Source organism: Acartia tonsa, chromosome 13 (assembly GCF_053477335.1).
Source record: "Acartia tonsa isolate MP-2025a chromosome 13, ASM5347733v1, whole genome shotgun sequence".
NCBI lineage: Eukaryota > Metazoa > Arthropoda > Copepoda > Calanoida > Acartiidae > Acartia > Acartia tonsa.
In genome coordinates, this window is record NC_137272.1 from 33,054,348 (window position 1) to 33,077,954 (window position 23,607).

Below are 23,607 nucleotides of genomic sequence, written 5' to 3' on the forward strand. Positions count from 1 at the left end.
ATGTGAATCATTTTAAAAATTATCTTTTTACCCACGGATAAAAGGATAGGAAATTTAATTTAATTTGTTCCCCATTCCCTTATTTAATCTTTTTGTTAAAATAAGGTATTTTAGTGCTAGATAGAAGTTTGAGGGAAATCTCGATTTTTAAAATCAATTTATTTTCCATTTACCCATCCCTTTTTTTTTACAAAGTTACTTGAACACACCTTAAACAGATTAAATATATTTGAAACAAGGATGACAAATTCCATCAGCAAAAAAAATTTGGATGGACAAACGGACAAAGTGAATTATAAACCAAATGTTTATTAATCATAAATAAGTTAAAGAGAAATAGGATAAAAAATAAAGTTGAGAAAATGGAGATGGTTGGGACACACTCTAAGAAAAGGGCATAAGGATTTAACTAATCAAGCCTTGACTTGGAACCCCTTCACAGGAAAGAGGAAACCAGGTAGACCAAAAACAACCTGGAGGAGGGAATTCCTGGATGAACTGAAAGATGAAAATCTATCATCTTTCAGTGATGCCTCTACTGAGGCCAAATTCAAAGATAAATGGAGAACCATTGTGCGTGGCCTATGCTCTGGAAAGAAGAGATAAATGGCGATTAATGAATGAGGATAAAAAATATAAAATGACATATCCTATGTATATAAATGTATGTAATTTGCAGCATAAATAAAGGTTTGCCGGCCCAAGTAAGTTGTAAAAGGGATGCTCTTTGGTAAGTTTCATTTTTGTGAATACACCTTTTTTCAAAGATCATCCAGTATACAACCTACTTGGTCCGTCGGTCATTCAGCAAATTTAATCTAAGTTTGTCTATCCATGACATTTGCAGGCTTGCATACCTATGGATGATGTCATCCTTGGTGTAATATGTAGTATTGAAAAAAATTTGAAAAAAACTATTACTCATAAATTTTACAACGATAATTATAGTGCTTTTGTTCATTAACAAGGATGACAACATCCATAAGTAGCGAAGCACAAAAATCATAGATGGGAATACGTACAAGTAGATTTAAAGGGTATTTATTAAAATCAAGAATAGATTTATTGGATACACGAAACCTTGTTTTATTTTGTATGATGACGATGGTCAAAGTAAAATACAAATAAAGATGCACATAACAATGGGGAAAATTATTTTGATCCTGATATCCCAAAAAAGTTAAATAAAAAAACAAAGATATGAGGAAATATGTAAAACATATAAAAATAGCCAAAAACCTGATAAAAGGCAATCTGGCCGCTTTGGTTGTTTTCTTAAAACGACAGAAAATTAAATTTTTATACCTATCCTTAATTTAAAAAATTTGGAAAATCGGACCATATACACTGAAGATATGGAGAAAAATATAAAAATAGCCTAAAACCTGCTAAAAAGGCAGTCTGGCCGTCATTGTTGTTTTCTTTAAAAGACGGGAAATTTAATTTTGATATCAATAATTGAAAAAATTTTGAAAATCGGACCATAAACACTGGAGAAAAATGTGAAAAATATAAAAATAGCCTAAAACCTGCTAAAAAGGCAGTCTGGCCTTCATCGTTGTTTTCTTTAAACGACGGGAAATTTAATTTTGATATCTATAACTAAAAAAATTTTGAAAATCGGACCATAAACACTGAAGATATGGAGAAAAATGTGAAAAATATAAAAATAGCCTAAAACCTGCTAAAAAGCGGTCCGACCGCCAATGATGTTTTATAGTCAATTGTGCTCCTTAATGATGGGAATGTTGTCAAAAAATTTCAGCATTCTATCTTTTATAGGAGCTGAGTAAATCCCATTTCCCCCATAGCGTTACGGACTGACGGACTGACGGACTGACTGACGGACTGACTGACTGACGGACGGACATAGTGAATTATAGAGTAGCTTCGCTACTAAAAAAATCTCAACATAAGCAGGGATAACACAATGGATCTATATATAATTTTCTTCGCGGTCTTGGACTTTGATTTCTAGAACTTATGCAACTGTTCTTAATTTCGGCAATTTTAAAACTTTGGGGACCAGTGCACATCATAAAGCTGAATTTATTACGATCCTATCAAAAAAGTTATATTTTGTTGTGTACTTATAATTTCAATTAATTAAAAATTGTAATGTCCATTTTGATAAATTTTACTTTCTTTGTTAAAATGAAAAGGTCGCGAGAAATCTAAAACTGGACTTTTTTTTTGTAAATGTCAATTATAGCAAGGATGACAACATACATAAGTTGCGAAGCACAAAAGAAGTGTAATGTACAATCGGACAAAGTGAATTATAGAGCAAATGTTCAGATAAAGAATGATGTATCATGACCGACGGACTGATAGAGCAAGAAAGTTATATAAGTAACGCTCTTTGGAAATGGGTATTTTTACTAAAAAAATCAGATTTGCCTCATAGCATTATAAACTGACGAGGTTTCAGGCGGACACACAAAGTGAAATGTAAATTAGCTTCAAATTAAACATGTCTGGTGGTAGAATCTTTGTTTGCGCAAGTGGGGCAACATAACAACTCCGCTCCATATATTATAGTTCATATTGATAGCTCCTGTGGATATGGGAGGGTAAATTAGGAAAAATAAAGGTTAGATGGATGTTACCCTATAGAAATATATTTTTTCTTCACAAATTGAGAAAATTTTGAGTAAATTAGTATCAAGGAAAATCATCTGATTACCTCATCTGTAAATTGGAATTACTGGTTGAAAAATTTAGACAATCTACCAGTTTGGAACCAATAAATCATAATTTTTGGCCAACGCATAAGCTAACGTAGTTATAAAACTTTGGGTACCATTGAAATTATCATTCAAAATATTTGATAAAAAACATCAGGTTTTAGATTTTTACTTTACTTTAAAATTAATTTATTGTAAGTAAAATATAATGTTTTATATTTTTGAGCAAAAAATGTAATAAAAAGGCAATTAAATGTTTGAAATTGGTTGAGTTTACTGCATTTACTGTTAAGTAGCTAGAGGTGTGAAATTGACATTATATACAGCGACATGGACATAAATTCACAGAGAGAGAGAGAGAGAGAGAGAGAGAGAGAGAGAGAGAGAGAGAGAGAGAGAGAGAGAGAGAGAGAGAGAGAGAGAGAGAGAGAGAGAGAGAGAGAGAGAGAGAGAGAGAGAGAGAGAGAGAGAGAGAGAGAGAGAGAGAGACAATTTAATACACTAGTCCCCAAAGTTTTATAATAACATTCTTTAATTGGTTCTAAAACTTTGAAGACTTAAGTGGATTTTGTTTCATTAAGTTGAGTGTTCAAACGTTTTAACCACTAATTTCAATCTACTGAGAAGTAATTTAGTATATCATCATTAAGGATGTACATTAATTTACCAGCAATTGTCTTATCCCTTCATATCCATGCATATTCAACATATTTTATTCCTGGATTCTCTCATACCCTGATAGAATGTTTCTCCTAACTGACTAATATAATGTTAGCCCTCCCCCCCCCCCCATTATGACATTACTCTACCCTTCCCTTGATCATTGAGGAACGTATTGGCCAATACCTGAGGACTATATAAGCAACCTAATTTAAGATAAAAATTCTCCTGTCACAGTATTCATATATTCTATATTTATTACTCCAGATACTATTTGTATAAAATAATACCCTAAAATAAGTTTTTGGAAAAGGAGATCACATTTATTTTACACCCCTACAAATTTCTGAATTTAGGGGGTTTGTGTACTTTCCTGGCTAAACTAAGTAAGAATACCCCTTGAATAAAATTGCTAGATGAACATACTGAATACCTTGTCCCAAATCCTTGATGATATTAAATGTTGCCTGAAATGATTACAAGACAAATTATGTTATATTGGTATTACGCATATAAAAACAAGGATGACAACATCCATAAGTAACGAAGCACAAAATTTCGTGGATGGGACTGACGGTCATTGTTGTTTTCTTCAAACGACGGGAAATTTAATTTTGATATCTTTAATTTAAAAAATTTTGAAAATCGATTAATAAACACCAAAGAAATGGGGGAAAATGTAAAAAATATAAAAATAGCCAAAAACCCTGCAAAAAAGCAGTCTGACCGTCATTGTTGATTTCTTCAAATGAGCGTAAATTTAATTTTAATATCTTTAACTGAAAAAATTTTAAAAATCGGTCCATAAACACCAAAGATATGGGGGAAAATGTAAAAAAATATAAAAATAGCCAAAAACCTGCAAAAAGGCAGTCTGACCGTCATTGTTATTTTCTTCAAACGAAGGGAAATTTAATTTTGATATCTTTAACTGAAAAAAGTTTGAAAATTGGACCATAAACACCAAAGATATGGGGGAAAATGTAAAAAATATAAAAATAGCCAAAAACCTGCAAAAAGGCAGTCTGACCGCCATTGGTGTTTTCTTCAAACGACGGAAAATTTAATTTTGATATATCTAACTGAAAAAATTTTTAAAATCGGACCATAAACACCAAAGATATGAGGAAAAATGTGGAAAATAAAAAAATAGCCTAAAACCTGCTAAAAAGCCGTCCGACCGCCATTAATGTATTATAGTTAATTGTGCTTCTTAATGATGGGAATGTTGTCAAAAAATTTCAGCTTTCTATCTTTTATAGGAGCTGAGTAAATCCCATTTCCCCCATAGCGTTACGGACTGACGGACGGACTGACGGACTGACGGACTGACGGACGGACTGACGGACGGACAAAGTGAATTATAGAGTAGCTTCGCTACTAACAAGGATAACAATGTGCATAAGCAGTGGCGTGCACAGGCTTTTGCTTATAAGATTTTTACGCGAAGATCACCAAAATATTTTGACAACCTTTTTAAACCAAAATTAAAGGAAGTGTAATCTTTTTTAGGTTGTAAAGGATGTTTTTCCAGAGGGGTGTGTATACTCCCCCCCCCCCCAAAGGTTTAGGCTCCTCTATAAAATAAAGATACTCAAAAGTCAATAAAGCGTCTTTTGGTTGATAAATTGCGAAAAGTGCGCGAAGTTTTTTTTTCTAAAATCTAAGTGGGAGATGGGGGGATTTCTTATCTCGAGAAGAACATTTTTTCAGATAAATTTGAAACTTAATCATCCCTATTCCTTCTTTAGTTGAAAGGGGCCTAAAATGACTTTGACATTGTTTCTTATTACAACGCCACTACTTTAAGCATAACTAATGATTTTTTAATGTTTTTGAGAACGTCATTTTATGTCTTTTTATCCAGGAATCATAAGGGATAAGACAATGGACGATAAATTGATATAAATACCAATTGTTGATAAACAAAATTACCCCCTCTAGTTTAGACACTGCTACCTTAAAACGCTACTTCAAATAAAAGTTCCATACCTCCCTGATTTTTAAGCAATGAGAAGTGCTTTCAGCAGTTACATAATCTAAAACATAAAATGCTCAGAAATAACTAAACAAGTACGTTCATATTAGTAGTATATCATATTTCATATGTCTGTTTAGCTTAGCTTTTTGGCTGCTCTCTTTCTTTTTAAAAGCGAAGCTTTTCTATAATTAGGTTCAATCCGTACGTCCGTCACAGACGGATAGCTTTTTTCGTTAATTTAGGCATGTTAGAATTGTCCTATCGATTTTAAACTTTGCTTGGTGATTCCTTTAGTAGTTATGTACGATTTAGAAAGCGTAGAAATTCTATAATCATTACAAGAATGTCCGCACGTCCGTTTTAAACATGTTGTTTTTTTTTACTTTTTTAACAACTAATTTTTATGTGATCTAATCATCCGATTTATCTGATTTATGGTATGTTGATTCCTGGGACAACAAAGTATAATTTTATAAGCGAAGCAACTCTATAATCAAGTCCTAACAATGTAAGTATGTCCATAAACATTATCCTGTATCAAGCAGTTTTTCAACAAAATTCTGGTAGTGATTATAGAGTTGCTACGCTTTCTAAATCGTACCTAACAACTACAGGAATCACCATGCAAAGTTTGAAATCAATAGGACAATTCTAACATGCCTAAATTAACCAAAAAAGCTATCCGTTACGGACGGACGGACCGACCCTTATTATAGAAAAGTTTCGCTTTTAAAAACATATGTAAACTAAAAACACTTATAATAAAAATCGGGCTAAAATAATTATAACCGACCGACCAACAGACAAACACGAACACTTACAGAGAGGTTTTGACACTAAAATTGAGGCAGAGCCTAACTACTTTATATTTGCACGAATAAACAAAATATCTACAATATGTTTACAATATAAAACATGCAGTACAATGTAATATTCATTTAGATTTCGTACAGACGAAAAAAAACGTACTATCCCTAAGATCTGTTTTAAGAAACCATGATTTTATGATTTATTTTAGGAAACAATGATTTTATGATTTTTATTTAAGATGAAACTAGTTATTTCCTTTCCTTTTCCTATTGCGCACTTTAAATTATTTGTTTGTCATTCGCAAATAATATTTACTGTAGCAAAGCTTCTCTGAAATTTGAAGTTGTTTTTTCTTTAAATATTTACACTTTTGGCCACAAAATGATGTCCCTATCGAGCAATAAACCCCCTGACATTTTGAACTTAAATTAAAAATGAGAGGGGATAGTTTTATATTCCTAACCCCTGCAGTGGGGGGGGGGGGGGGGCCTGTAATTGCGGTGCAAAATTTAACCTAACCTAACCTGTCCTTAAAAAACAATCTTAAAAAAAAGTAATTAGAAGTTTAAAAACATAATGAATAGTTTTAAGTATAACTGTTTTCATAAAAGGTAAACTTATCTACGAGACAAGGCTAGGTGTTCTTTTTAATGTAAGTATACCTAACTTTTATTTCATTAGCCGCTTAAAAGACATTGTATGTTTTAAAGATGTAGGAGTAAGGTTCAAATCGGTGTTATAATAAACGACATTAAAGATGATTCCCACTGCTGCTTTGTCAGGCGCGCAAAATAAATAGTTGTAGCAGGGAGAATGTGTTGACTCAAAACAGGTGCAACTCATTACCACGCCCAGATATTATTTTCAGACAAGGGTCGTGCAATCAAAGGGTTGGTTGTCTGAAAGGCGTTTGACTGTATAATCATGCTTTTTATAAACAAAATTTGGTTCAGATATATATATATATATATATACCAAAATATGATCTCGTGATGTTTTTTAGGTTATGTTATATTGCAAAGTTATTGCCCTTGTCAAAATTAATACATGCTTTATTTATATGTGCTTTGTCAGGTTAAAATGTACTTAAAAGTACAACCATACTTTATCTTAGATTTGTAAAGCAGTAAGAAAACAATTATGAGCAGGGATATAGGGACTAATCAATAGAAAATAAAAAATCTTCCCCTGATTCAGTAATTTTGATAATGCTCAATTTAAATATTAGAGTAAAACATCAGAATGGGGAAGGATAAATTAATAACTGTATGTTTCCATCCCAAGGACCTTGTGCCGACTCTCAATTGGGTCTTTGAAAATCAACCAATAGTGTCGGGAATATTAATACACAGCCAAGTAGTAGAAAACAATCTGCTAGAAGACGAAAAGGGTCCTTGGAAAAGGGGGGTAGGTAGTTATCTTTATATACATCTATACTATAGATCTGTTATTCGAATAAAGTAAAATTTGAAGAATTTTTTTGTTTTTAATTGTTTCATCCCTTTACCCCTGATTATAACCTGGAGGCGAAATAATAAATCAAGAACAATCAAGTTCACGGGCGCGAAGCACGTGCGTGCTAACATGCTACCACGTGTTGTGGTAATGTAAAGGTTATCTCCTAACGTTAATTTAGGCATGTTAGAATTGTCCTATAGATTTCAAACTTTGCATGATGATTCCCTTAACACTTTACCAGATTGTCAGTATGTCCATTTATACATTTAAACATGAGAGTAAAAAATGGGTAGGTAGTTATATTATCTTGATTTAGGGGGGTGTTGACACCTTTACACCTCCCCCCCCTATCGCACGCCGCTGCTTTTAAGATAAAATATCTAATTTAAAAAAAATATTTTACCACCAAATTAAATAGTAAAATTAATTTATTTCAAAGTTTAATATAATTAAGGTGAAAAATATATTTTATTTTATTTATTTTCATTTTTATTCTGTTTTAACCAAACTTTTAACTACGTTTTTATAAATAAATAAAATGTATGTAATGTTATATTTTAATACTAGCGGCTACGCCCCTAGAGGCCTCTAGGGGCACTTGAGGAGGAGAGAGTCGAATTTAATAATTCAATTTCTTATTTTAGATTTTAAAAGAAAAAGTTAAAAAAAATTTACGTTTGACGTTTATTTTTCGTTGAACTCTCTTTCTAAAATTGGGAAATTTTTTAAAAATTTAATTTCTCTAGGGAGGGTGGTGGTACCCTCCCCCAAAATAGTTATAAACCTTCCCGGGACATATGAGAATCTACCCTGTTAAGGAGAACCCGATCGGTTCAGCGGTTAGCGAGATCCTTCGGTACAAACATACAAACACACAGACAAACATCCTGTTACTTTATTATAAGGATGATCTCTAGTATTTTGATGTATATAAATTCCTACCTTAACCTGTAATGGCAGTTACTTGTAAACTAATTGAAATTATTTTGGTTTGCTTCATAGTTAACAGGTGATTATATTATTATTAAGGCAGTAAATACTTGCGACACACAGTGGTAAATATACATACTAAAATAGAGTTTTTAAAATGTTTGTAAAAACTTTAGAACGTTGCCAAGTGTACTAAAGTAATTTTTAAAAGCGAAGCTTTTCTATAATTGTCCGTACGTCCGTCCGTCACGGATAGTTTTTTTTCGTTAATTTAGGCATGTTAGAATTGTCCTATCGATTTCAAATTTTGCATGGTGATTCCTGTAATAGTTAGGTACGAGTTAGAAAGCGTAGCAACTCTATAATCATTACCAGAATGTCCGTACGTCCATTTCAAACATGTTGATTTTTTTTACATTTTTAACAACAAATTTGTATGTGACCTAATTATCCGATTGGTCTGATTTTTGGTATACTGATTCCTGGGACAACAAAGTACAATATTATAAGCGAAGCAACTGTATAATCAAGTCCTAAAAATGTAAGCATGTTCATAATCATTATCCTGTATCAAGCAGTTTTTCAACAAATTTACTTACAATTTTGCTTTGTCTCTTATACATTCGCATTCTGATTATTCAGTTCTGACATTATACAAGTGTTAATGTCCGTTTGTTCTACCGTTTCAGAGCTTCGCTTTTATGGATGTTGTCATCCTTGTTTACATAGATTTTTAGATATTTAGTTATATTATAAAATATAGAATCTTTAAGAACAGTTTTAAACAAGCGTTTAAAAAATTGGTGCTTTTAAATTCTTTGTTCAATCTTTAATATCACATTTAATTTAATTTATGCTTAACCCTTTAGGGCCTAAGCTGCTGTGCTCTAATATCATGTTGGCTATCCTGTACACATCATAACCTAACCTAGTACTATACTTACGAAAATATACCAGCGACTATTTTCAAATTATTTTTTTTAAATAACTAAGGGGCTACCTAATTAATATTCTTTTAATATTTTTTAAAAAAAAATTTCTTATTTCATTAAAGAATAGATTTTAACATTAATAAATTTATCTAAAAATACACTTATTTCCTACTGTGAATTTATAAATGACAGCCCGTAGTAACAAACTATATAATACCACTATAAAGTATGAAAATTATTAAAAATATCTCATAATCAAAATATTATTAAATAACAACATATAAATAATAAACATCTATAATATATGTTCGAACAAAATAATGAAATGTTCAAAAAAGCTAAATAGCTGAGAAAAACCAAAAGAAATAACTCTCCATAGAGAACGTATGGACGTGACACGCCGAAAGAGTAGAAAAGCTTCGCTTTAGAAAAAGATTAATGGAAATATTTCATGTAAATCAAATATGCTTTTCAAGATTTAAATTACAATTTCAAACGCCTATCACTGAAAAAAAAAAACAAGGATGACAACATCCATAAAAGCGAAGCACTGAAACGGTAGGACAAACGGATATAACACTTGTAAAGTATCTGAACTGAAAAATCGAAACATAAATGTATAAATGTCGAATCAAAATTGTAGGTAAATTTGTTGAAAAACTGCTTAAAAACAGGATAATGTTTATGGACATACTTACATTTTTGGACTTGATTATAGAGTTGCTTCGCTTATAATATTGTTCTTTGTTGTCCCAGGAATCAATATACCAAAAAACAGATCAAACGGATAATTAAAACATTAAAACACTTGAAAATTTGTTGTTAAACAAGGATGACAACATCCATAAAAGCGAAGCTCTGAAACGGTAGGACAAACAGAAATTAACACTTGTATAATGTCAGAACTGAATAATCAGAATGCGAATGTTTAAGAGTCAAAGCAAAATTGTAAGTAAATTTGTTGAAAAACTGCTTGATACAGGATAATGATTATGGACATACTTACATTTTTAGGACTTGATTATAGAGTTGCTTCGCTTATAATATTGTACTTTGTTGTCTCAGGAATCAGTCATAGGCGTCCAAGGGGGGGGGGGTAATGGGCCATTTGGCACCCCCAAACGATTTTGGGGGTGCCGTAGGCACCCCCAAAATTTTGTGAACAATACCCCCCCCAAAAAAAAATTACCCCTACCTTGGGGGTGCCGTAGGCACCCCCAACGATTTTGGGGGGGGTATTTACCCCCCCCAAACGATTTTGGGGGGGTAAATACTCCCCCCAAAATAGAAAATCTCTAACAAAAAAAATTTTTGCGCGCTTCGCGCGCATTTTTAATACTAAATTTTTTATAAAATTTAAATTACCCCCCCCAAAAATTTTACCCCGGGGGTAAATTTTGGGGGGGGTAAACAAATTTTACCCCTGCCAACAGATTTCAGGGGGGGTAATTACCCCCCCCAAGCAAATTTTACCCCCGGGGTAAAAATTTTGGGGGAGGTAAAAAAAATTTGCGGCGCGCTTCGCGCGCCATTTTACCCCCCCCAAAACCAAATTACCCCCCCCTTAAAAAAATTTTACCCCCCCCAAAATAAAAAGCTTGGACGCCCCTGGAATCAGTATACCAAAAATCAGACCAATCGGATAATTAGGTCACATACAAATTTGTTGTTAAAAATGTAAACAAAAATCAACATGTTTAAAATGGACGTACGGAATTCTGGTAATGATTATAGAGTTGCTACGCTTTCTAACTCGTACCTAACTACTAAAGGAATCACCATGTAAAATTTGAAATCGATAGGACAATTCTAACATGCCTAAATTAACGAAAAAAACTATTTAAAAAGTAAAAAAATCAACATATTTAAAATGGACGTACGGACATTTTGGTAATTATAATAGAGTTGCTACGCTTTCTAAATCGTACCTAACTACTAAAGGAATCACCATGCAAAATTTGAAATCGATAGGACAATTCTAACATGCCTAAATTAACGAAAAAAAATAATTAAAAAATTTAAAGAAATCAACATGTTTAAAATGGACGTACGGGCATTTTGGTAATGATTATAGAGTTGCTACGCTTCCTAAATCGTACCTAACTACTAAAGGAATCACCATGCAAAATTTGAAATCGATAGGACAATTCTAACATGTCTAAATTAACGAAAAAAGCTATCCGTTACGGACGTACGGACGGACGGACGGACGGACGGACGTACGGACGTACGGACGGACCGACCCTAATTATAGAAAAGCTTCGCTTTTAAAAAGTAGAAAAATCAACATGTTAAAAATGGACGTACGGACATTCTGGTAATGATTATAGAGTTGCTACGCTTTCTAAATCGTACCCAACTACTACAGGAATCATCATGCAAAATTTGAAATCGATAGGACAATTCTAACATGCCTAAATTAACGAATAAGAGCTATCTATCTCGGACGGACGGACTTACAGACGGACGTACGGACGGACGGACCGACCCTAATTATAGAAAAGCTTCGCTTTTTATAAGGATTATAAAAAAAGCATAATAGAAAAAAGCAAAAAAACTGTAATTAACTCTGTAAGTAGCCACTTCACTTCTTTTTCTTGCTTTTAATAAACAAATATATTCTAAATATTAAACACATATAAAACTAGGATAAAACTGTGCAAAGTACCACAAGAAGACATTAGACAAAAGAACAGATCTATAGTATAGATATAATACAGATAACTAACTGCCTCCCCATTTTCCAAGGACCCTTTTCGTCTGCTAGAAAATTGTTTTCTACTACTTGGCTGTGTTAATATTCTCGACACTATGGGTTGATTTTCAAAGACCCAATTGCGAGTCGGCACAAGGTCCTTGGGATGGGGACATACAGTTATTAAACCCCTTCCCCCTCTTGTGTTTTAATCTAATGACGAAAGCATTAGACACAATAAATCATTGATCTAAATAAAAAATAATGGGCAATTGAATATAGACATAATGTTTCTCTTTGCTTTCATATTATATACTAGGGGTCTAAAGGGATAAGAAAATGGCCGATAATTGATGTACATCCCCAATGATGATATACAATATTACCCTTTCTATAAATTACAATTATTGATTAAAACGTTTTGACACTCAAACTAACGAACCAACCAATAAAAATTTAGGAATAGTTATTTCTCGTATCGTATTATAAACGGCTTTCCACGGATATAGAATGTACAATTATAAGATTAAAACTAGTTTTTTTTAGCCCCGTGGTGCCGAAGGCACCGGCTAAAAAAACTGGCAATATAATAAAGGTGGCGTTATTTTGCCCCCCAAATCAATTTTCGAATTAATTTGCTTGTTGGTTATACCTTATTCCTGCTTTGGTCTCCCAATAGATCAATGGCAATCCAGATAAATTTATCATCTAAAGGCTTATCCCTCTATCCTCTTATAGCCGTAGGTTGATGATAGTACATTACTTATACTTTTTAACTCCACTCAAAAATACGAAACCTTGTTAAGTTTAATCAGAAATATTAAGGGATAAGACAATGGATTGTAAATTGTTCTACATCTCTTCAAATTATTATCACTTATGTAGATTGAAGTTGTTATCTAAAAACTAGTTTAAACTAACCAATTAATTATAACAAATTACTCCAATCTTTATAAGCTAAAGAATGAGTATACGTGTTGATAAAACTTTGGGTACCAGTTTAATTTACAGACCAAAGATGCCCCTTTCCTCCCTGAGTTTAAGAGATGAGGAATTTTCCATCGGATTTAGTTACTTTGAAATGCCCCATAGCTTAGAAGAGAGGGCGAGGTACGTACTATGAATTTCTTGAAAGGGTTCAAATAAAATAATGTGATCTACTGCAGTTCACGGTAAAATATTGCTAAGCAATATTTCCAAAAATCTAGGCTGCTAGCTGCCAAACGGCTGAACGTACAGATTATACCCGCACATCATTTTAAGCGGCATAAGAAGGCCTACAAATAATCTGGAATAGCCAAGATCCAATTATGCACAGGGAAAGGTTCACTGAAGAAAAAACGCGTAAAATAGGTCTTTTTCGCGCATTTCTCTGCACTGCGAGATAATTATGCATTATTGATTTATGGCTATTCCAGATAATTTGTAGGCCTTCTTATGCCGCTTAAAACAGTGTGCGGGCATGATCTGTACGTTTAGCCGTTTGGCAGCTAGCAGCCTTTAAAATTCCTAGATTTTTGGAAATATTGCCTACCAGCAATATTTTACCGTGAACTGTAGTAGATCCAAATAATGGATATACATAGAATAGGTGGATAGTGTGACAGGAATTTTTTTTGTCAATTTAGATTGATAAAATAGTCCTCGTATCTTTGCCAATACGCTCCTCCATGTTCAGGAGAGGTTTACGGATAAAGTTATAATGGGTATAGGGGAAACATTTTTATCAGGGTATGCGAGAATCTCTCATAATATCCATCAATTCTATATCCATTATAATATAACCATACTTAAATTTAAAATGCTGCGAAATGTACGCGAAGCTGATTGATTGTGATAATATTACTTTTAAAACCTTAGGCTACCTAATCTATCCAGGGATTGCAAGGAATAAGACAATGAACAATAAGTTGATATACATCCCCAATAATAATAAACAATATTACTATTTATATCGGTCAAAAATATTTATTTAAAAGTTTTAACACACAAGTTTTGATTCAACTAATGAGAGTTTAATATAAAGTACCCATAGTTTTTAAACCAACAAATTATGAACTTACTAGCGGCTTCGCCCCTAGCCTCTAGGGGCTTTGACTCAAGAGGTAATTAAAAAATAAAAATAAAATAAAAAAAATTAAGTACTACTGGTGCTGCTGCCAGTAGTTTTATGTAAACTTCCCCATAAACAAAAAAATTGGGGGAAAAATAAGTGCCTAATAAGTACTAAAAAAAATAAAAAAATCGGGGGGGGGGGTTATTTTTGGGGGGGTTGGGGGTGTCCCACAACCAAAGAAAATATCCTAAAACCACCACAGGACTAGTAGGTATATTCCCTGAAGAGTAGAATCCGATCTGTTCAGCGGTTACCGAGATCTTAAGGGACAGACGGACGGACGGACAGACAGACAGACATCGTTCTACTTTGTATTATAGATAAACAGGATTATAAAATTTGGGCAAAATTTCTTTTTTCTCTCTTGAAATCTAAAAAATAGAAATAAATCACTTTAGGTAGTTTTTTTTTATGGTTCCTTTTCACTGTTATAGTGGCTTACTATACTGTGGGTTTGAACCAATATTTGACTGCCCTTTATACCATTTCTTATGCACAATAGAGTTACATCCATAGATGGTCTGCTAGACACATTAATCCGTTCAACTTAAAAAGGATTTTTTTAGCAGACAAACATATTTGTTTTGTGTTTAGTCACATATGATTTCTTTCAATAAAACAAGCAATTAAATTTTCAGACGATATAAGTTTCCCAAAGCAAGCTTTATCCTAAAAAAAATCAATTATCTATAGCTAACTTATAAACATGAATGAAATAACACCAAAATGTTTGCACGTTCTAAGCAATAATACAGGGATAAGACAATGGCCGACTAATTGATGTACATTCCCAATGTTAATGCACAAAATTACCCCTTTTGTAGATTACAGTTAGTGATTTAAAAGTAGGGACACTCAATTTGATAAACCAACCAATCAAAATTCATTAAAAGTCCCCAAAGTTGTTAAGCCAACGAATAAGAAGACGTTATCATAAAACTTTAGGGAATTGTGCTATGGACAGCCCATTGTCACCTCTCTCTGTTATTAATATGACTGTTTTTTTTCCACTGTGTTCTAAGTGGTTGAATTTACAAAGTAGGAATCTAGATGTACTATATTTATTTTTACTTGCCAACACTGAATTTTACTTTAAACCTATGAATTTAGATTAATCTTCACGACGTTTTAATTTCAATAATACTGACATTGCCCTTGTTATAGAGTAGCTAAAACAATTTTCCATTAGTATAGCTACTCTGTAAGTCTAATGTATTTTTAAAAGCGAAGCTTTTCTATAATTAGGGTCGGTCCGTACGTCCGTACGTCTGAGACAGATAGCTTTTTTCGTTAATTTAGGCATGTTAGAATTGTCCTATCGATTTCAAATTTTGCAAGGTGATTCCTTTAGTAGTTAGGTACGATTTAGAAAGCGTTGCAACTCTATAATCATTACTAAAATGTCCGTACGTCCATTTTAAACATGTTGATTTCTTTACATTTTTAACAACAAATTTTTATGTGATCTAATGATCGGATTGATCTAATTTTTGGTATATTGATTCCTGGGACAACAAAGTATAATGTAATAAGCGAAGCAACTCTATAATCAAGTCCTAAAAATGTAAGTATGTCCATAAAATTATCCAGTTTTTCAACAAATTTACTTACTTAATTATGCTTTGACTCTTATAAATTAAGTTCTAACACTATACAAGTGTTAATGTCCGTTTGTCCTACCGTTTCAGTGCTTCGCTTTTATAGATGTTGTCATCCTTGTTCAAATATTAATTGTTGAATTAAATAAACATGAATTTTTGCAACATTTGTAGTAAAATAATATTTTCTATTAATGCTTTTGACGACCAATACACCTGTAAATATGCAGTTTTTTTTTCTAATGTTTTTAAAGTAGCGAAGCTACTCTTTAGTTCATTTTGCCTGTCCTTTCGTCAGTAACACTTTGGGGGAATAGTGATTTTCTAGGCTAATATTCAAGATAGACGGTCGAATTCTTTAAAGAAGATTAATTATGACGTAAATACTTTTAATTCAACGTAATATTTAAAATTTATTAACTTTTGTATAATTCAACACATCATTATTATTGGTCAAATGCACAAATAAAAAGTTAGCAATTAGTTGATAATAAAGTATTCAATGATAAATAGATAAATAATAGATTAGCTTTAAAGTGAAGATTAATTTGTCTTCAAGTGTCAAAGAACTGAATTATATAGAGCCCATAAAGTTTTCTATATAAAAAAAAGAAAATGCTAGTCGTGGTCAATCTAGGGGTCAGTTCTAGTATATGGACCTAAACGGCCGGTTTATACTAGAATTTTTTATTAATAGACTCTCTAAAGCATAGTTTTCAAGTCTATTAAGTCGCATTTAAAAAAAAATTAGGTAGTTTTTTTGTTTTACGTTACAAGGAAGCTAATTGTAGACTCCCCCCCCCCCCAAAAAAAAAAAAGTATAAATAGGTATAAATAACAAAAAAATCTTTAGAATTTTTGATTCATAAACAAGAATGCCACACCTTATAAATGGCGCAGCCAGCTATCTAGTGCTTCTTCTAAATTGTTATTTGAAGGGTCAATTTGTTTCCAGGAATAAAAGGAAAGATTTATAGAAGAAAAATTAAATTTTCTTATGATTAAACTGTTTCATTTCATAGAGAGAGGGGACAATGAGCTGTGTATTACACAATAATACATTGTTTCATAATAACGTTTTCTTATTCATTGGATTAACAACTTTGAGGACTTTGGTTGATTTTGATTTGTTGGTTTATTAAGTTGAGTGTTCATAGGTATCAACCACTAATTATAATCTACAGAAGTGGTAATATTGTATATTATCATATGGGATATACATCAATTTATGAGCCATTGTCTTATCCTTTTAAATCCCTGGTTTCATTTTGTCTTTACGTTATAAGAAGATTAATTTCCCTGAATTTGCCATTCCCCCGAATCCCTGGGTAGAATCGTATTCTACCCGGTGCATACCAGATTTTATCAAGTAGATATACACCTTTCTCTTTCAGGGGCAAGTCATAATAGTATGGGTTAAATTATTTTTAAATTCAGGGCGGGAGGGGAAAAAACCGCGCTTAACAACTTTCAATTTGGTTGGTTCCAAACTATTTCAAGCAATTATTTAGTCTACAGAAGGGATAGTTTGTTAATCCTTATAAGTGAGAAACAATAATATAACTTCCATTGTCTAATCTCTTAAGCTCTTTTGCTTTTCTATATTAAGGTTGTGTCCTTTCGTCTATCAGAATCTGGGCATGTTATACACGTCAAGTAATCCTTATTAGTGGCTACACCCCTAGAGGAATCTAGGGTCACTGGAGGGGGGTTGGGTGGTCATTTTTTCTAGGGGCGATATCTCTTGGGAAGGTGGTGGTATTCATTTCCAAAATAGTAATGAATAGTTACCAGAGCAGGATCTTTAAATCATTTTTGTGGTGAGCCAGATCGGGGTGCGCCGAATTTCAGTCAATCACAGCGCGGCATTTCATAAAATGCTGTGCTCTCATTGGTGGAAAGTTGGCTCACCCCGATCTGGCTCACCACTAAAATGATTTAAAGATCTAGCTCAGGACCTTTAAGAAGCTACATTGTAAAGGAGAACAATATCGGTTTAGCGGTTAACGAGATCCTTCGCTGTGGAATATTAATTGATATTGGGAAGACATTTTAAAAATTTGTATCCATCATGCTTAAGTAAGTGGTTGTCTTGTAATGTGTCCGTCTGTCCAGTAAGAAATTATAGAAAATTTATAGTCTACTTGTTTATTTATTATCCTTTAACCCTGGATAACCCCTAGTCTTACCAGGGAATAAAAGAATAACACCAGCTTAAATTTTTTTACAGCGAATCTTCCCTCCAACTTATAGTTTACAATGTTTATATGGCAAATTATTACTTAGCGGGGATTTTTCACCGTCCATTCTCTCATCCCTGTTTTATTTACTCTGTATTATATTTTAAAGAAGATATTAGATATATATTATTACTTGGATCTTACACCAGATTTTCATGTTCTCTAATAAAGCAAAACTTGTATCCATCCACAACCCCATACTCTCCCCTTCTACTGTATAAACGAACTGACCAATAAATGAGGTCCATATCAGCAAGCTAAATTGACTCCAAAATTTAAAATTTCCACTGTCGTATATCCATATCTATTTTTAAAGAAGATAAACTTGAGAGTTGTATATACTTCAGGCAAACAGAGATAATTCAATATAAAAACTATTAATTTTCTCAACAATTTCAATATTTTTATTTTTTGAATTAAATTTTTTGTCCCTTCATTAAAGACATATTTCAACAGGGATGACAACATCCATAAGTATCGTTCAATTGTGAAATCAAAAAGAAACCCAGCCAATCAGATGAAAGGAAAAAGAAAAATAAGAGACAGACAAGCAGAAAATAATTAATTAACACTATAACATTTAATAAAAAAAATTAAATGACCTTTAAAGCTGGGTTTTTCGATGGAAGCTATATTACCCCATCCCCTCATGTGACGGTTTTAATGAGTTATCCTTTGTTTGTGTGTTTGTGTGTTTGTCTGTGTGTTTGTGTGTGTGTTTGTATGTTTGTACCGAAGGATCTCGCTAACCGCTGAACCGATCGGGTTCTCCTTAACAGGGTAGCTTCTCATAGGTCCCGGGAAGGTTTATAACTATTTTCATGGGGGGTGGGACACCCCCAATCCCCCCCCAAAAAAATTTGGAATTTTTTTAACTAAAAAAAAATATTTCCCCCCTTCCATTTCCCCCCCCCCTTTTTTTTTTACTTTTTCTTTTAAAATCTAAAATAAGAAATTGAATTATTAAATTCAACTATCTCCTCCTCAAGTGCCCCTAGAGGCCTCTAGGGGCGTAGCCGCTAGTTTATGCATATTATGTTAAGATATTTTGAAAACTTTACAGATTTATATATGTTTTTTCTATGCAGACAGACCATAACTTTTTTGTACAGTACGAAACATGCCATTAAATAATACATTATAGTTATACTATCATTCAAGGAGGGAGGGACAATGGGATGTTTATTATACCAGTCCCAAAAGTTTTATAATAACATTTTTTATCATTTGTTGGCTTAATAACTATGGGTTCTAGATTATTGAATTCAATCGGTTGGTACATTAAGTTGAGTCTTCAAACGTTTCAACCACTAATTATTATCTACAGAAGGGTTATTTTTGTGCATCATCATTGGGGATGTACATAAATTTATCGGCCATTGTCTTATCCCTTAGGATCCTGTTAGCTAAAAGAGATATAACATCTGAAAATAAATGTTAATGGACATAATGAGAAACACAGTATTTTATAGTTCATCCGATAGCTTATCCCTTATATCCCTGCCCCAAGTTTCATAAACAAGTTTTCTTATTCTTTGGCTTAAAACAATTGGGTTCTTGTTTTAAGCCATTAAAGAATCATTAAGATAATTACTAATTTTGAAACGTTTTAAATTGTCTTACCTTTTTTTACAATCAGTTAAAAATAACTTTATTTATTCTATATCTTTCACTATATAATTAAACAGTCTATAAATTGTTTTTTTTGGATTGTATTAAAGTTTCGTTTGTGTAGAATATTTCACTCTTTTTTCCTCTAGTTAATCTGCAGAGCCTGCTGATACTGATAACTTAAGTACGTCTTTTCTTCTTTTTAACATAACTAAGTTCATCCAGACAACAACATCAACTTCATTCAACTGTTCTAGCTGCACTTTGCGGTTGTAGTAGGTTGTGGGGGGGGCTGTGGCGGGGTGGTTGTGGCAGGGGGGAGGTGGTTGGTTGTGGCACTGATTTTGCTGTGGTCAAATATTGTATATATGTTTATGCAATACAGGCAATATTAAACCAAAAAAGTAATGATTTTTTCTAAAAACATCATAAAAACATTTGGGTATAGTCCCTTTCGTGGCAACGCTCCTTAAGGGGCGATTCGTCGTATTTTTAAAATGGCTTTTAATAGGTTAGGTTAGGTTATATTGGGATTAGGTGATTGCCCCGCATGGTTAGACAATTGGCCCCGCAGGTTTAGAGCCCCCCCAGCAGGGGCTAGAAATAGGAGAAAAGCTACTGTAAAAAATACGGAGAATCACCCCTTAAGGAGCGTTGCCACGAAAGGGTCTATACCCGAATATTTTGTGATAACTTCAGGTAACTTTACAAACTGTCTCAAAAATCAGCCATCTGACGTCATAAAAATGAGGGATTGTCCATCTCTTTTTTAGAGGTTTTGTTTCCCACTTCTCCTCTCATTTCCCTCATTTTTATGACGTCACATGGCTGATTTTTGAGACACTCTGTAAATATACTAATTTCAGGGATCTTAAAGGATAAGACAATGTGCAATAAATTGGTTTACAACCCCAATTATGATAAGCAAAAGTTTGTACAACCAAATCAAGATCCAATAAAAGTCCCCAAAGTTTTAAATCCAACCAATAAGAGTTATTAAAGCTGCTTTAGTCATGTTAAGTAGGTTCGTTACCAAAAATTTTATATACATAAATAGCCAAATTTGCTTTTCCTTAAAATTTGTATGATTTTGAAAAATACCTTTTAAAGTGTGTTTTTTTGTCTTTATTGACCGTATTTAAATCAAAAATGTTTATAAATAGCACAGCAAAACAAACTCACAGTTTAGAAGGAAAAATTAAATTTAACAGTTAGATAAGATTTTAAGTTATTCTTAAAGCATTATACTTTTCCATTTAAATAAAAAAAAATTATTCAAATTGTTGGGGTTGGGATCAGAAAGGATAAGACAAATTACTAGAAATCTATATACACACCAATGATGATCAACAAATTACCCCTTATGTAGATTAAAATTAATGGTTGACTTGAATGTACGTACAGTTCTAGTTTTCACCTATCAAAACCTTTTTCAATCAAAGTACCCAAAGTTTTAAGCTAACGTAAAAGATAACCTGTCTACAAAACCTTGGATACCTGTGTAATTCACATTCCAGTGCCGCCTTCCCTCTCTTGGATGAAATATTAAAATAATTGTTGCTTTTATTTAATATTGTCTGTATTGTATAAACATAAAAACCTAAATCAACTACTCTATACAAAATACATAAACTTCAAATACTCAAAAATGAAGTCTTTTTACGCTAAGTAAATAGATAGATAGATAATTGTATTTTTTGCTTGGTGGATTTTTAGCTGGCGTACGCTCTGTTAGTGTTTAAGTTAAACTGAGCATGAAAAAAAATACTCGTTGTTATTAATCGCTACGAGTTTTAGGGTTGGCGTTTTAACGTTCAAGCAAATATTTTCAATAAAATTCAGGCATTTAATATAAATAATAAAGGTTTCCAGTAACTCTTTAAAGAGGATTTAATTGTTATTACTTCGGACATTTTAGTAAAGTCGTTATTTTATTTATTTTTCAATTTTTTAAAGCTTCACTGTAAAGTAGAGCCATATCAGTCTAGCTGTAAGCGAGATCTTTCGGTACAAACACACACACACAGACATCCTCGTTTTTAATAAGTTTTTTTGGGGGGGGGCATACAAATACGATACTTGTTTACTTATTTTGCTAAAATTGTATTTATTTTTTTCAGCTACATAATGAGAACTGCGCAAGTATTTAACTATGCTTGAAAAAAGCGCCTTTTCTATCTGTATCGCCAAAATCACTCCTCTCCCCCTTTCAGAACCCCTATTAAATTGATGCACTGTATTTAGCTGTCTTTGGCTATCTTTTGCTTTCTTTATGGCTTTATTTTCCAGATATTTATTATAGTTTTCCTCTCTCTTTTGCATCAACTTTTTTAGTGATAAATTTGAATACCTCAATGAGAGGGGGTAAATCATTTGATTTTATTATAGTGTATCATCAGGATCTTAAGGGATAAGACAAAGTTGTTGAACCAATAAAAAAGGCATTCCCCCTATGATATTTATTAATCTTTAGTTTTGACGCGGTTTCAGGCCAAGATTTGAACCTATAGCACCTACCCAACGACGAGCGAGTGAGTGAGCTACGAATTATACAAAAGTCGCGAATCTGATGTCATCCAAGACCAAACATCTATGTACAACAAAAATATGAATAGATAGATAATTATGTAAAGAATCAAGTTTTAAATAGATAGATAAAATTTTAAAATTAAAGATATCAATTAGACAGAAGACATTTGTTTGAATTTTAAACAATTACATTTTTATAGAAAGACAGATAGATTAAAAAACAGTGTGCGAACTTTTAAACAAATAATTAAATCTACAGAAGGGGTTATTTTGTTTATCAGTATTATGGAGAAACATTAATCGTTCATTGTATTATAGATTGAAAATTAACTGTACAATCTAATGAATTTTCAAATATATTTTTCTCACTGCCAACTGCAAAAAAGTATTTGGATTCTTTCAGTTAATTTTGGTTTATTTTACATTTTTTATTCAAATTTTCTTTCTCGAAAACTTTTACTGTTTAAGAGAGGGTGTTCGGGAATAGTCCCTTTTGTGGCAACGCCCCTTAAGGGGCGATTCGTCGTATTTTTAAGATGGCCATTTATAGGTTATTTTAGGTTATATTGGGTTAGGTGATTGCCCCACAGGGTTAGGTAATTGGCCCTGCAGGGGCTAGAAATAAGAGAAAAGCTACCGTGAAAAATACGAAGAATCGCCCCTAAGGGTGCGTTGCCATGAAAGGGACTTAACCCGGGTGTTCTTTAAAAGTAACAGTGTAAAATTGACTAAATTTTGCTGTATGGTAGGCATATCTAAAAGCCAACTTCTTTAAAGTAAACTCGTCTGGACGAACTATTAAGTAGTGTTCATTCATTGGGTTAATCAATAGAACATTTTTTAGCAAATTAAAGATTTCAATTAATCAAGGCTCCACAAATCAGACATACAATCCTTATATTAAAGTAACAGGACGTTTGCTAACTTTCTGTGTGTCTGAATGTTCCGAAGAACTTTTCTAATCACTGACCGGATAAGGTTCTTCTTTAAAATGTAGCATCTCATAGGTTTTGGGAAGATTTTGCGAAGGGTGTCCCTAGAAAAAAAATAACCCCCCCCCCCAAAAAAAAAAATATCAAAATCAAAAAAGGGATATATGGGTCGACTTTACCCACCTCGACACCTCAAGTGCCCCTAGAGCCCTCTAGGAGCGCATCCGCCAGAAAGATATGTAGAGTCAAAATAATGTTAATAATAAAATGTGATTTTTTATTGAAATATAGGATTCTTTTAAGATAGAGTAACTGAAGCTGTGTTGAATTTGCTAAAAAACGACGATTCGTATTTTTGAATAAACATATTTGTTGAAGTTGACTAACAGACAATGCGACTACACAAAGCTGGGCAGATTCCAAGGACC

The 23,607-nt window shown here is 32.7% G+C and overlaps 1 protein-coding gene across 1 annotated transcript in view; it reads right to left on the reverse strand.

The window, feature by feature from the left end:
- Nucleotides 1-21,459, reverse strand: part of LOC145334915 (uncharacterized) — a 40,262-nt gene extending 18,803 nt beyond the window's left edge. Inside the window, exons 1-2 of the mRNA XM_080180545.1 lie at nucleotides 21,319-21,459; nucleotides 19,731-20,065 (exon numbers count right to left, since the gene is read on the reverse strand). The gene's annotated coding sequence lies outside the window, so the exon portion shown is untranslated. The remainder of the gene's footprint in view (nucleotides 1-19,730; nucleotides 20,066-21,318) is intronic.
- Nucleotides 21,460-23,607: the final 2,148 nt, after the last annotated feature.